Source organism: Lactuca saligna, chromosome 4 (assembly GCF_052625555.1).
Source record: "Lactuca saligna cultivar CGN05327 chromosome 4, ASM5262555v1, whole genome shotgun sequence".
Lineage (NCBI taxonomy): Eukaryota > Viridiplantae > Streptophyta > Magnoliopsida > Asterales > Asteraceae > Lactuca > Lactuca saligna.
In genome coordinates, this window is record NC_136420.1 from 179,496,850 (window position 1) to 179,512,830 (window position 15,981).

Genomic DNA, 15,981 nt, shown 5'->3' on the forward strand with positions numbered 1-15,981 from the left:
ATATGGAGGAGAAAGAGATTTTGGACACCTTCCGAAAGGTGGAAGTAAACATCCCTCTACTTGATGCAATCAAGAAAATCCTGAGATATGCAAAGTTCTTGAAAGACCTTTGTACCAACAAGAGGAAGTTGAAGGGAAATGAGAAAATTTTGATGAACGAAAACGCATCCGCGGTTTTACAAAGGAAACTTCCACCCAAATGCAAAGATCCCGGAATGTTCACGGTTCCTTGCAAGATTGGAGATGTCACTTTTAGTAGTGCTATGCTTGATCTTGGTGCTTCTATCAATGTCATGCCCTATTCAGTGTATGAATCTTTAAATGTCGGACCTTTAAGTGAAACCGGTGTCATAATCTCTCTTGCGGATAAATCAAGTGTCTTTCCTAGAGGTGTTTTAGAAGATGTCCTAGTGCAAGTGAACCAATTAGTCTTCCCGGAGGATTTCTATGTGATTGATCTAGATGAGCAAGTGTCTTCCAAATCGGCTCTAATATTGCTTGGGAGACCGTTTTTGAAGACGGCTAGGACAAAGATCGATGTGTATGCGGGAAGTTTGACAATGGAGTTTGATGGTGAAACAATAAGTTTTAATATCTATGATGCCATGAGATATCCTAGTGATGTTTCATCTTTGTACTTCGTCGATGTTGTTGAGCCAATTACTCAAGAATTGTTTGAGTTATCTAACGGTGATATGTTGGAGATGATCTTGAGCAAAGGACTCGATTGTGGAAAGCTAGCCGAGCAATTAAAGTTCTATTCTTTGGATCCGGAAGTTGAGAAGTTGGTAAATAAAATGGAAATGAAAAAATCCACAAGATTAGATGTCAAGCAAATTGAATTGTCCCAAACTCATACAAAATTGTCTCCATCCCTTGTTCAACCACCCGAGTTGGAGTTAAAGGTCTTACCTCAACACTTGAAGTATGCCTACTTGGGAAAGAATGAAACCCTTCCGGTTATCATCTCAACTCATTTAACCGAATTTGAAGAAGAGCAACTCCTCAAGGTGTTGAAGGAGCATAAAGAAGCTATGGGTTGGACGATTGCGGATATCAAGGGTTTGAGCCCCTCCACTTGTATGCACAAAATCTTAATGGAGGATGAATGCAAGCCAAGTAGAGACGCGCAAAGAAGGCTAAATCCACCAATGATGGAAGTCGTGAAGAAAGAGATATTAAAGCTTCTTGATGCGGGGATGATCTATCCAATCTCGGATAGAAAGTGGGTGAGTCCGGTGCAAGTCGTTCCAAAGAAGACGGGAATCACGGTGGTCGAGAACAACAAAGGTATGATGGTTCCCACCCATGTGCAAAACGGGTGGAGAGTATGTATTGACTACCGCAAACTCAATGCGAGCACACGAAAAGATCATTTCCCATTGCCTTTCATTGATCAAATGTTAGAAAGGTTGGCCGGGAAATCCCATTATTGTTGTCTAGACGGGTACTCTGGTTTTCACCAAATCCCGGTGGCACCGGAGGACCAAGAAAAGACAACATTTACATGCCCATTTGGTACTTTTGCATACCGGAGAATGCCATTTGGATTGTGTAACGCCCCGGCCACTTTCCAACGTTGTATGGTTAGTATCTTTTCGGATTATGTTGAAAACATAATTGAGGTTTTTATGGATGATTTCACGGTACATGGCAACTCTTTTCAAGAATGTTTGACTAATCTCACAAAAATTTTAAAAAGATGCATTGAAACAAACTTGGTTTTGAATTTTGAGAAATGTCATTTCATGGTGAGTCAAGGTCTCATTTTGGGTCACATTGTGTCTAAAAAAGGAATTGAGGTAGATAAGGCAAAAATTGATGTTATTCAAAGCTTACCTTACCCGACTTGTGTTCGGGAAGTTCGTTCTTTTCTGGGCCATGCAGGTTTCTACCGAAGATTCATCAAGGATTTTTCAAAGATAACAAGACCAATGTGCCAACTCTTGCAAAAGGAGGTCGATTTCGAGTTCAATGAGGCGTGCAAAGAAGCTTTTGACAAGCTCAAAGAGTTGCTTACATCCGCTCCCATCATGCAAGCACCAAATTGGGATCTCCCTTTTGAGATCATGTGCGATGCAAGCAACTATGCGATTGGCGCCGTTTTGGGTCAAAAGAATGGGAGGGCCTCCCATGTGATCTATTATGCATCAAGGACACTAGACAATGCCCAAAGCAACTACTCTACCACGGAGAAGGAGCTATTGGCCATAGTGTTCGCCTTGGAGAAATTTAGACAATACCTACTTGGTACCAAGGTCATAGTGTATTCGGATCACGCAGCTCTTAAGTACTTGATGACGAAGAAAGATGCAAAGCCGAGACTCATCCGGTGGATCCTACTGTTACAAGAATTTGACTTGGAAATCCGGGATAAGAGCGGATGCGAGAACCTCGTTGCCGATCATCTAAGTCGAATCATTTCAAATGAAACTCCTCTCCCATTGCGGGACGAGTTTCCGGATGAGCATCTCTTTTCCCTTAACCAATCTATTCCTTGGTATGCCGATATCGTTAACTTTTTGGTCACAAAAAGGTATCCCGACACATTCACGCGTTCTCAAAAAGACAAGTTGAAAAGTGATGCAAAATACTATGTGTGGGATGAACCTTATTTGTGGAAACATTGTCCCGATCAAATCATTAGGTGATGTGTGCCCCAACAAGAGCACCAATCCATTTTGCAATTTTGTCATGAATTTGCTTGTGGGGGACACTTCGGACCTAGCCGGACTTTGAGAAAAGTCCTTGAATGTGGATTATTTTGGCCAACCATGTCACGCGATTGTTATATGTTTTGCAAAAGTTGTGAGCGGTGCCAAAGAACGGGAAACATTTCGCAAAAGAACCAAATGCCCCAAAATCCAATCCTTGTTTGTGAAATTTTTGACGTATGGGGGATTGATTTTATGGGCCCATTTCCCGTGTCATTTGGCAACGTTTATATTTTACTCGCGGTTGACTATGTTTCTAAATGGGTTGAAGCCAAAGCCACAAGATCGGACGATGCCAAAACGGTTATCGAGTTTTTAAAGTCTAATGTTTTTGCGAGATTTGGTGTGCCTAGGGCTTTGATTAGTGACAGAGGGACGCACTTTTGCAACAAAATGATGGAAGCTCTATTAAAGAAGTATCACGTGACTCATCGTGTCTCCACTGCCTATCACCCTCAAACGAATGGTCAAGCGGAGGTGTCGAATCGTGAAGTGAAGTCTATTCTAGAGAAAACGGTGAATCCGACAAAGAAGGATTGGAGTTTGAGACTCGACGATGCCTTATGGGCATATCGGACCGCTTATAAGACCCCGATTGGAATGTCGCCCTTCAGATTAGTTTTCGGAAAACCTTGTCATCTTCCCGTCGAGTTAGAGCACCGAGCATTTTGGGCGGTCAAGAAATGCAACTTCGACATTGACGAGGCTGGAAGGCATAGGAAACTTCAACTCCAAGAGCTAGAAGAATTGAGACACGAATCCTATGAAAACGCAAGGATTTATAAGGAGAAAACGAAGCTCTTCCACGACAAGTCCATCACCCGGAAGAATTTTGAACCGGGACATAGGGTCTTACTTTATCATTCACGGTTGAAGTTATTCCCGGGCAAATTAAGATCAAGGTGGATTGGCCCATTTGTTGTAATAAAGACTTTTGATCATGGAGCGGTGGAAATCCAAAGTGAAGAAACGGGACATATTTTCAAAGTTAACGGGCACCGATTAAAGCCATTCTATGAAAGTTTTAATGCAAGTGTTATTGAAGTCATCCACTTGGATGTCCCGGAGTGTTGAACCAAGCTAGAAGGACGTCTCGCCTAAGACGTTAAAGAGAGGCATTTTTGGAAAAGCTTTATGCTTTCGTGTTTCTACGTTCGAATAAAGGAGTTTTGAAAATGTTTTGATACGTCTTTTGAAGTCATTTTTGAAGAAATCAAGAGTTTCTAGGTGTTTGGGGCATTTGGGATCAAGAACTAGTGAAGAAACGGAAGAAAACAGAGAAAAATCGAATTTCGGGAGCAGGAGCCTGCGCGACCCGCGCACTGGTGCGCGGCTGGTGTGCGCGGCCGGTCTTCAGCATGCAACAAATAACAATTCCAAACTGCAACGTCTGCGCGGCCCGCGCGCCCTCTCTGCGCAACCCGCGTGCTGATCTGACGGCTATCCCTTATTTTGTTGACCAGCTTTGACTTTCGTTGACCAGGTGGTTTAATGAGTTGACTAACATTGACCGGGTGTTGACCACACTTGTATATGGATCAAAAACCTCCAGCAACTCTTCTTCTTCATTTCATTCTCTCAAAACCCTCTCATTCTCTCTCAAACTCTCAAGAACACATACACCCACTTTTCACAAAAATTTGATTTCCCGGAGTTCCACCGGTCGGAATACGACGAGACCACCACCATTCTTCACCATTTTCCGTGCTCTACAAACCCCACCTAAAGTTTACCACGAGCCATCGCCGGATCTAGGGGCGCCACCACCACCCATCTCGCGACTTTCCGGCCATTTTCCGGCCAACTCCCACCACCTCTCGCAATTCCGACACCACCAAAGTGTTTCTTTTTCGGAGATCTTTACATCTAACCAAACAAAACCTCAAAATCTCACAAAAAATTTTCCCATAATTTTTGAGCCACCACGAGCCGCCGCCGGATTTTTCACAAAAACCAAGTTGAAAATATCCCTTCAATGAGCAAGTCTTGCATTTAGGCACCCACGAATAACCAAAGCTTGGGGTGCACGGTAGCGGATTCCGGATTCAAGTTCAATTTTGGGATAAAACGGGTATTCTCTTTCCTTGGTTTTTATTACATTGCATTGTTTCAATTCAGTAATTGCATTCAATTATGCTTTGGAAATTGCCTAAGATCGTTAGTTGTTGCCCGGTTTATTTGGAAACATTGATTTGAGAAAGGTTGAGATTGGTTAATTTGTTTGGAAATTTGTTCAAAAATTGTTTAAACTTTGGTTGGGATTTCCTCATTTTGTCTCGTATTGCTGCCGAATTTTTGTTGGGACTACCAAATTAACCGAGTGTTGTTGTTGAAACCATTTTACATTGTCAAAAGTTGGGTGTCATTATTTCTTGGATTTTTTTCGTGTTCGGTCTAAAGATAGTTGCATTGATTTGAGAGTGGTGAGGTGAGGGATTATGTTGGTGAAGTTGTTTTTGATATTGTAGGTTTCGAAAATGGGAAAAACCACGGCTCGGACACGCACCCATGGATCATCGATCGATCCTAACCCTCAAAAAGATACCGCCGGTCCATCACGCCAAGCAGCCGGTAAACGAAAAAAAAGAGGAGAAGAGGGAAGCGATCCTTCCCTTACAAATGCTGAGATCAAAACCTATCGCTCCAATCTTCGGGGTCGCGCAATCCGGCCGACAAAATTCTACCACAAAAAGTCCATGAAAAAGCTTGGGGTGCATGATGGTGTATACCATTTGTTCATAAAACTCGGTTGGCATGGTTTTCTTCGACTTTGTGACAGAACTTACGAGGAACCCACAATGGAATTTCTTAGCACCTATGCACGAGATGATGACACAGAAGTCCTCACATTCCAGTTGAAAGAGGAACATCATAGACTCACATACGCAGAGCTTGATTCTATCATGGGTATAGACGATCCGTTCCGCATCAGCCCCCAAAGTCAAGAGTACCAAGATTTTCTGCGTTGCCCTGATGCAAACTTCTGGATGCAAATTTCCGATCTCCCAACCTTCAACCCAAGCCGACAGCGAGCCAAGCACATCGTTCACCCCTGTTGGCGAATTGCTCACCGAGTCCTTACGACGAGTATCTTCGGGCATCTCGAGCCCGGTCAAATCAACAGATGTGAGCTATTTTTCCTCCGAAGCATGAGGCATGCACTCTCCCTCAGTTTTTCAGGCTTCTTTTTAGACAAATGTGACTCCATACGCCAACGTTCCTCAGGGGAAATTTTCATCGGGGGACTTATCACAATCATAGGTCGAGCCGTCGGCCTAGACTTCCCGGATCCCGAGTACATACCTGTCGACACCCCACCGAACTTCCTGCTAGATTGTGACACTCTCATCCGGATGGAGATGTTGCTCGATCGGGGAACCCGCACGTACAGTTGGTTAGACGCTGACAAAGCCCCGGTTTACATCCTGCCAAGTTGGATCGGTTCTTCATTCGATACAGGCGACCCCGACACTTGGCTTCCTCCAGATCAATTGACCCAAGCAGGTGTATTCCCAGAATTCGGTGATGATGAGGGTGACGACGCAGAGGAACAAGAGGAAGAAGATGACGAAGAGGACGACGAGATGCCCGAAGCTGAAGACCATTTTGACCAACCCTCGATGCAACAGCCGATGTTTCAGCACGATCAGTTCCAGGCCCCTCCATATCATTTTGACCAGCCGCATCAACAGGAGGGACATGAAGTCCCACCATATTTCCCCCCCACGTTCTTTGACCAATTTGCCACAATGTTCTCCACGGTGCAGCGTATCGACGCCCAAACACAAGAGAATTCGAGAGCCATCCTAGATGTGGCAAACCATGTTGATCGATTGGAGCAGTCCTCCTCTCACACTTCCAGCCAGCTCCAGGATATGTGGGACTACCACCATCGCCACGGGCATTTCCCGCCGCCCGACCCCCCGATCTAGGTCCTTTCTGCCCTTTCCTTAAGCATTGAGGACAATGCTTGTTCTTAAGCTTGGGGTGGGGCATTTCCCTTTTTTTTCTTACTCTTTTTCATGCATTTTTAGTAAGGTTGCATAACATATTAGTTTAAGTTAATTTGCATTTATTTTTTTTATTTTATTAAATTTTAAAAAGATTTTATTTTCTTCTTTTCTACTTTTTATTTTTTGCATAACATTTAGCTTAAGACATTAGCATTCATGCATTTTTGTTGTCTGTTTATTCTCACCTCTCTTGGATGCCATGGAACAGGTTCATAGTTATTGTATCATTATTGGTCCAGGATCTTGTTGCTATCTCACCCATCGAACCGGGACCACTAGCTGCAGTTTGGGATTTCATACTTGGGATCAGATGCTGGTAGCTTAAAGGGGTAAGTGATCATGGACAGGTAGTTTTCATGAAGAATTATGCATACAATACTAACAACTGTAGGATATACTATAGCAATGGGTGTTCTTAGCCTTGCGGTCACTACCGCGGAGAGGATCACACTTGATCATGTTTGAACTGTTAGGATGAAGCATTGGTGCTTGTCCCCGAGTAGAATCCATATCCGGTCTCTTTACATCACCATATCTTTTTGCGATTTTCTTAGAATTTAGAGAGTCTTTTAGTCCACATTTGGACATCTTCATTATCTTTGAAAAACCACAAGTTTGAAAAGGAGCCTACATTACATCTTTATGCTCCACACATGGTCATTTCCACACTTAGGCCATTCGGATTATATCATTACCCTTTCGGTTCCACCTACACACCTTTGGGAACCAAATTTTGAGTCAAAGGGTTTACTCATCAAAAAAAAAAAAAAAAACAAAAACAAAAACAAAAACAAAATGAAGCATGCAAATTTTCAGTCGCAACTATCTTAGATAGGTGGCCGGTTCAATTATTGAACAAATTTCCCAACATCTTGGTCACCCGACGTTTGATATTCATTTGTATAGATTTGTTTTATGGTATATAGATCGAGTTATATTTTTTTTCTTTCTCACAAATTGGTGATGTTGGAGAGACTGTCGAGTCGGATACTACGGGAGGTTTGGGCCAACACTAAGTGAACTGATTCCTACAACGGTGCCCGAGCGATTAAACCTAGTTACACATGAGAGAAACCGGAAAACGTGAGATCAGAGTGTACACTTAAAGAAGAGCTCCACCCGAGCCCATCCAGTTGCTTTCTCCCTACTACAGATGTTCTTCATTGTATACATGTTCCATTGAGGCTGCGACTGCTCATCCCTCCTTACTCACCTAAAGGAGTTGTCCTGGCTGTGGTTTATGGTTCCATTGTCATCGGATGAAAAAGTTGTGAGATAGCAACGAAATCAATTCTGACCATGTTGACTAACGTCGAACAGGTTCCATGGTTCTATCCATTCTTTTTATTTCTAGGGTAGTTCATCCCAAAACCCTCTATTTCTAGGGTAGCAACAAAATCCACCCATTATTGAACCAATTGAAATGCATCAATAATGGGTGGATTTTGTTGTAGGGGTGGTGTTTCGGGAATCTCTTGGCGAAGGTCGGGACTAGAATCGGGCTCTATATCGCTTAATGAAGCGGTTTCGACCTCCGGATCCCCGTGAGGATTAGAAGTTTGACCACGTTCAATTCGCTTTTCCTTTGCTAAACGCCTTGCTTCTTTTTCGATTTCTGGATTGTAAATCAAGTCACCTGTACGCTGAGATCTGGGCATAGAGAAACAAATTGATTAAAAATAAACCAATCCCCGGCAACGGCGCCAAAAATTTGGTGGTTGTCGAGGCCAACACAAATAATAACCCTAAATATTACACACTAGAATAGTGTATAGTGGTAAAGGGATCGAATCCACGGAGACTGGTTCAATTTGATAACTCTATGAAAAATCTCTTTGTAAAAATACTTGTAAAATAACAATAAAAATAAAATCGGGGGTTTTGGTGTTTTGAATACTTGATGCTAACTAGAATTAACTATGATTTAAATAGACAATTGCAACAAAAATAAGAATTTGATGTAAAATCAATAAGGGAAAGATGGTTGACTTAAAGTTTTCTCACTTTGACTTTTGATGAACATATCATTAGAATTCAATGGTGCAATACTTGTTTTAAATCCTCAATTTGGCTATAGTAATCCAAGGAGCTTGAGATTACCTAGACTTTTCTTAATTGTTGAAATGGCTAGAGAAGCTCATAACAATTTCCTTAGTCAAAGTCACTAATTCCAAATAGCATGTAATTAGTGAAAGTCAACTAGCATTAAGAACCAAAAAGTCACCAAATCCAAGAGGGGTCAAATGCTTTCACCACCATGTTGGAGGAAATGTTTTTATGATTGTGTGAAGTAAAAACAACACAAAAATCATTTGTTGCTTGCTAATTTGAGGATCCTTTACTTAATCAAGAAATTAGCCAACTAATCACCACAAACACATTTAAACTCATGAACTAAAACATACAAGTAATGATAAGATGTTAAAACACAAAACATTTCCATAAAGATTCAAGAACATGTTCATGGATTCTTCAACATTCAACAAAAGTTCAAAGGATTAAACAAAAGTCAACCAAGATTAGTTTAGCCAAGCATGGCTAAACACAAAGAAACAAGGTTAGAGAAATTTGTACCAAACATTAAGCAAGAATCAAGAGGTAAAAATATGATGTTCTTCAAGGGTTCTTGGCCTTCAAAAGTCCCCAAAACTTCAGAGAGAATCTCCAAAAATCGGATGTGCAAGTGTATGCAAAAGATGGGCACCAACCTTCCTCAAATAGCTCAAAAGAAGGAATTCCGAAATTGCCCCTGCAGGGCCTTGCGCGACCCGCGTGCTGCTGCGCGGGTGGGTTGCGCGGGTGGTACCTGACATGGGCTCCTTTGAGATTTTGGGCCTCTAAAGCATATCCCACTAGCCCAGATCGAATCCAATCACCTCCTAGCCCATTTTCTTCAAGTTTTTCTTCATTTAAAGCCCAATTTGACCTCTCTAAATCCTCCAAAGCTCGTGAACTCGCCCGATTAATAATTTTCATACGCTTGAATGTTCCCCCGCATCTTTCAAATTTAAAGCTCAATTCTTCCAAGCCTTCAAGCAATTGACAAGTCCACCCCATGAATCACCTTCACAGCCATCAAGCATGAAATCTCCAATTCCCTTCAAGCCCAATCGCCTCGCAAGAGTGCCGCCCCGCTAGTTTCCAAGAAAATCTGCAATAATGCTCAAGAAACTAGAAAGTACCCCGAAATGGTCATAAAAATAACAAAAGGGAAAATATGCATGAAAGTTAACTAAAATGCGAATGAAATGTACTAAAATAAACTATAAAAATAAGTAAATAAAATGAAGCTATCACATACACAGGCACACACACACACACGAAGAAGGGCTCTCAAGGACTCTTTAGAACTGTAAAGATGTCCAAGGGATGCTAAGGTCCCTTTAAATACGGGTACAAACACTGGGATTTAGTGTTTCATCTGCCAGCTCGTACTCGCCGAGTCCCAATATGGACTCGTCGAGTAGGTCACTTAACACGCGATCCCACCCCGTTGCTATTCGACAAGTAGGGCAATCAACTCGTCCAGTAGAGCTTACCCCAATACATTTTATTGAAAACAATACCTGAGAATCAGAGTGTTACATGATTCGATTCTATTTAGTCAATGAGTATCCAACTTGGTAACAGGAACAATTATATTGTATGTTATGTAATAATGTTTTTTTAGAAACCTATGTGAGGTATTGTTACGGGTGTGAAAGGTAAATCATCAAATGAGAAACCTGCTAATTATGCAACATAGATGTGTGAGAAATTGATAATTCTAGGATTACCATATGTGTTAACAATCACGTAGTTCAATCAACTACATCTAATTGAAGAAGTAAATATAAGAAGTTTTAAAAATATTTTGTCAAAAAACATATAAAAACAAAGAAAAAAAGTGGTTGTAAAATGGATTTTGAAAAAAAAAACACAAGCAAACAAAGTAAAAGAGTTAAGTTGTAAAAATAGATTGTAGAAAAAACATGAAAAATTAGTAAAACTGAAGTTACAAAAATAAAACTATCAAAATAACATATAATACCAAAGTTAAAAAAAAAAGTTAAAAAACAAATCTTGAGAAGCATGTAAAAATAAAACAAAGATAAAGTTATAAAAAGAAACACTTAAAAAATACATATATAAATCTGAATGAACACAACTTTTAAAGTTTGGTGGCTAATTATAACCTAAAAAATTTTCTGTAACCCACATAACCAAAAAAACGAAGTTCCATGACCTTAGATAGCCTAAAAAAAGGAAACCTATTATTTCCTGTCATCATGAACCTTTTGGTACAAAATTAAAAGTTAATTAACATTTTAAAACTTAAAACGAGTTAAATGACCAAATAAACAAAACTCCAAAGTTCCAATGATCAAATATGAATATTTATAATTCATTCACAAAAATATGAAAAATATAAGCTAAGATGTGTCAGTGTGGACAACGATGTTAGCCGTTATGTTGACGTGAAAGGCGTGAAACGACATTGTAATGCAGGTACACCGCCCCGACTATGTCGTTAATGGGTGTTATGTGGTCTACGGTTGCGATGATAACTAGAGGCAACGCCTCTTTTTTCGAACGTAACGTTCATATGACTGTTTGGAAGGGTCAAAAGCAATTTAAAAAATTTATTATTTACTTTTTTCATATAAATACACACATATATACCCAATTTTTTTCTCTCTTTCTCTTATTTTTATTTAAACAAATATATACGAAAAAATCAGTCACTTTTTTCATTCAACCAAATATGGAGCAAAACTCGAACACCCCTCCTCCAAACATAAACACATTCGCTCGATGAGGTTCGCATAATACGTGAGTTATATGAACCTAATCAACACAAAATCACCACAAATACCATTTCAAGGAAACTTTTTTAATCCCAACTCACCCCTATTGCAATTTCTTACATCGCTTTACATGCAACAAAACTCTAATCTTCAACAAAACCTTTTCAGTACTTTCGCTTCCATGCCACAAACAATCACATAACCACCACACATACAAACCAATGCAAGAAAATGTTCCCGAAACGCAATCGGAAGGCAGTCGGAAAAGGAGAATGAAAGGGAAGACAGTCCCAAAAATTGTAGAAGAACCACCACTATGGTGGACACAACACAACAGGAGGAGTATACGCTGCCGATGGCGTGGTGCGAGATTTAAAAAATCGAACCATAGGGAATGATATGCGTAGAGTTGAGCTTTGGGAAGTTGTGCTTGGAAAACTCCACACGATTTTGAAGAAACAACCATATTGCAATATTGATATGCTTAGTAGCAAGTTGACTCCCATCAGTCACCTGTGCGCCAAGTTTAATGGGATTTTCATGAGACTAGAATCACATAAGCAAAATGGTGCAAATGATTTTGATGTGTTCAAATTCATGAGTGAACAATATCATGTCGAAATGGGTCACACATTCGAGTTTGAAAAAATATAGATGTTTGTCAGAAAATATCCATAATGGATTAAAGCGCAAACATTGTTGGAGGCACAATCAAAGAGGTCTCATAATTCTAGGTTGTTTGACATTTCTGATGCATGAACTAACATTGAATTCAATGCCGACACGGATGACATCCCCGACCACGTCGAAGACATCTACCCCCACCCCCAAAAGCCGACCGATTGAGCACTACAAAGCGTAGCACACTCAATGACATGCGGATAAAGCTGAAAGAAGGGCACAAAAGTTGGCGGAAATGAAAGCAAAGTTAAACCAACACAATCTAATCGCACAACAAAAGTTTGATGTGCAACGTGAATACTTAGAGTTTCTTCGTAAGCAAATAGAAGAAAATCAAATAACGAAAGATTTAGCAATTCTCCAAACTAGCGAATAAAATATGAGACTACGACAAGTGCAAATGCTCCAAAAGATGAAAGAAATGATTGAAAATAAATATTTGAATGACCTTTGTATTGTTTTTATGTTTTTAGGACTATTTTTTTTTTTTTTTTTTTTTTTGATGATGTTATTTTTAGTGTTTAAATGTTATGGTTAATTTAAGATTTAATTAATTTGCATGTTTTATTTTTGTTTTAAATAATCTAACTTGAATAAAAAAACACAATGGAAAAATAAATAATAAATAAATAAATCGGAAAAACAATAGAAGAAAAAAAGAAAAAAAATATTGATTTGGCATATTGAAGGTGTTATTCTATGTGGTCCGTTTGCTTAATTTAGTGTTATAGCACAATGATTAACATGACATATAATGTGATAATTTTTTATTGTGATGATATCCTTACTAGTTGGCCATACCACTAGTTTAATAAAAAAAAATTTAATGGTTAATGTCCAAAAATAGAGAAATGATAAAAATTTGAATTTCTTTCCCATCCTTTTGATTCTCTATATAATTAAGAGAAATGGTGAGAAAATGAAGACCGGGAATCAAACAAAAGAAGCGGGGAAATGAAAATTAGAAGCAGAGAATCAAACCCATACTTCTCTCTTGCGATTTTCAGTTGCCTCCTCCTATAATTGAATATAGCATACTTCTTTGATTTAGGTACGTCTCTCTATCTCTATGTCGATTTTTGGAACCCTATCTCGATTTGCATTAACTGTATCAATTTCTCGAACCCTAACTCGGTTAAACATTACTTTTGCTTCATTTCTTTCAAATCGATGTGTGTCACTACAAGAAAAATCTTGAATTGCTACGGAAATCTGCTACGCAATCAAAATCCGTAGTTATTTTATTACGGAATATGTTACGGAATGGCTTGTCGTAGCTATTTTCTACGGAAATAGTTACGAAAGTGCATTCCATAGCTAAATCATAAATAGCCACGTAAAGTTGTTAAAGAATCAAATTTCGTAGTTATTTTACTATGGAATATACTATACAATGGTTGGCCATAAGTAATTTGATATGGAAATGGCTACGTAATTAAATTGTGTAGCTAAACCTTGAATAGTTGTTACGGACTCATAATCAATAACTATTTTACTACAAAGTATGCTATGGAATTTTTGGTTGTAGCTAATTCGCTACACAACATGCTATGAAATTAATATTCGTAGCTATTTAGCTAAAGAATTGGCTACGATATCCAAATCCGTAATTACGTGGTTATGAAATTGAAACACATGGTTATTTTGTTACGAAAAGTTGCCACACAATTAAATTATATAGCTAGTTTACTATAGAAGTTGTTAAGAAATTATTGAGCGTAGTTATTTTTGTATACAGTTTGTTTTAGAATTTGCAAAATTGTTACGGAATTAAAATCCGTAGCGATTTAGCTACGATGTATTCCGTAGTTAAGTAGCTACTAAGTATGTTTCCGTAGCAAAATATATAAAATAATTTTAAAAAGAAACTACTAATATTATATATATAAAAAAAGATATCATGGTAATTTAAAAATGTTATTATAAAAAATAACCCCGGATAGCAAACTTGTAATTTTGATTAAACTTATAAGTTATTTTAGTTAATATAATAAGTATACGGGACGATTTAACTATATACAATATTTACTTTACATAAATAAAAACTATATATATTTTATAATAATTTATACATTTTAAGAAAAGATTAATTACATCTCATTATATTTTTTACATGATGCAGTTTTCCCAAATCATCGCTCATACGTTCATTACGTCAATACAACGTAATACAGATACCCCCTTCCCCTGTTCCCCCTATCCCTCTTTTAGATATACTTCCCCAAATCTTATATATATCACATTTGGAAGCAACATAAGGCAATCTCAGATGAAAAGGAGCATCCTATGAGCGCAGTAGCAGAGTTAATCCATCAGATCCAATCTAGTAATTGTTCTATTCTCACCTACCTCAAGTTACAATGGTACACTCTCTCTCACACACACACACATACACTATTACTTCAATTGTAGTCCAATAAGTTAATTGAGTTAGGTTTATACATCAGATTCTTGTTAACATTGTTAAACAATCATTTTTTATTCAATGCACATTGAATAAGAGTTAAATGTTGCATATTAAGTCGTCATTATAACGCTATAATATGTAATTTTTTCGGCGATGTTATAGTATAATATGTTGAATAAATCTTGTTTTTTTTTTAGGATTTGGGAGAGTAATTGCTCTACAGATTCCCAAACCTAAATCATCTGTTCGCCTCTTTTTGCACCCGTTCTTTCGGTTAATTTCTCACAGATTCTGCACCACTGATGTTAAATGGCAATGTTGGGGACTCTGAAAAGATCATCATTGATACCGATCGTATTCAACTATCTATTCCTTTTCTATATTATTCTGTTATCTTCTATAAATTGGATTTCATTTCAAATTTTGAGAAAAAAAATCTATGAAGTTCAATAAATTTTGCGATGTTATTATCCTGTGATTTCATTAATCATCACTGAACACGTCTTCGGTCTATGAATGATGAGATTATTTAGATAGATTAATATTTACTTATTTAGTAGCCTTTTGGGCCTGAATTTGTTTGCTTTAATGAGGAATCTCTTACTACCGTAAACTGTATAATGGATTAATCGTAGTGGATATACATAGATTGGTGTTGTAACAATTGATAACTGAATCCATTATCAGTTTCAAGACTTCTAAAAATGTCAAAAGCATATGATGGTATTTTTATGCACATTTCAGTAAAAAAAAATTAGGTGGAAATTGATAGAGCACTTTTTTGCACATGCGAATGCTCGAATGTGGTATGAGCAAAAGAAGAAACAAGAGAGCAAACAAGAAAAGACATTTACATCTCATGCAAAGGGCTTTAAGGCTACTGAAAATAAGACACATCAACAACTTTCTCAGGTAAATAAACATCATGTAATTTATAATAATTTGTAAGTTTATTTTTTTGTACTAACTATGGTTATGGTGAAATCATAAGGAAATATTTGTTGCGGCAATTTTATAGATACGAAAAGTGCACTGGTTTGAAAAGTTCAATTTGTTTATAATCAATGATAATTATTTTCTTATTACTGGATGTGATGCTTAACAAAATGAAATGATAGTCAAATGTTACATGTCAAAAGGATATTTGTGAGTATATATTGTTTCGATGCAATTTACTGATAAATTTTTATGCTGCTTTTATATGATAAAAAACAGGTATGTTCATACAGAACTACTTGGAGCTTCTAGTACTTTCAGATCTTCTTCAGAAAGCTCTTGGGCTTAAATCTGGTGCCAGATTAGTGAAAAAATACGGGCTTAAATCTGGTGTCAGATCAGTGAAATCTAAAAATAATAATGAAGAAGAGAAGGAACAATGA

The 15,981-nt window shown here is 38.2% G+C and overlaps 1 pseudogene; it reads left to right on the forward strand.

Moving 5' to 3' along the window:
• Positions 1-2: 2 nt before the first annotated feature.
• Positions 3-15,981, forward strand: LOC145040360 (uncharacterized; annotated as a pseudogene).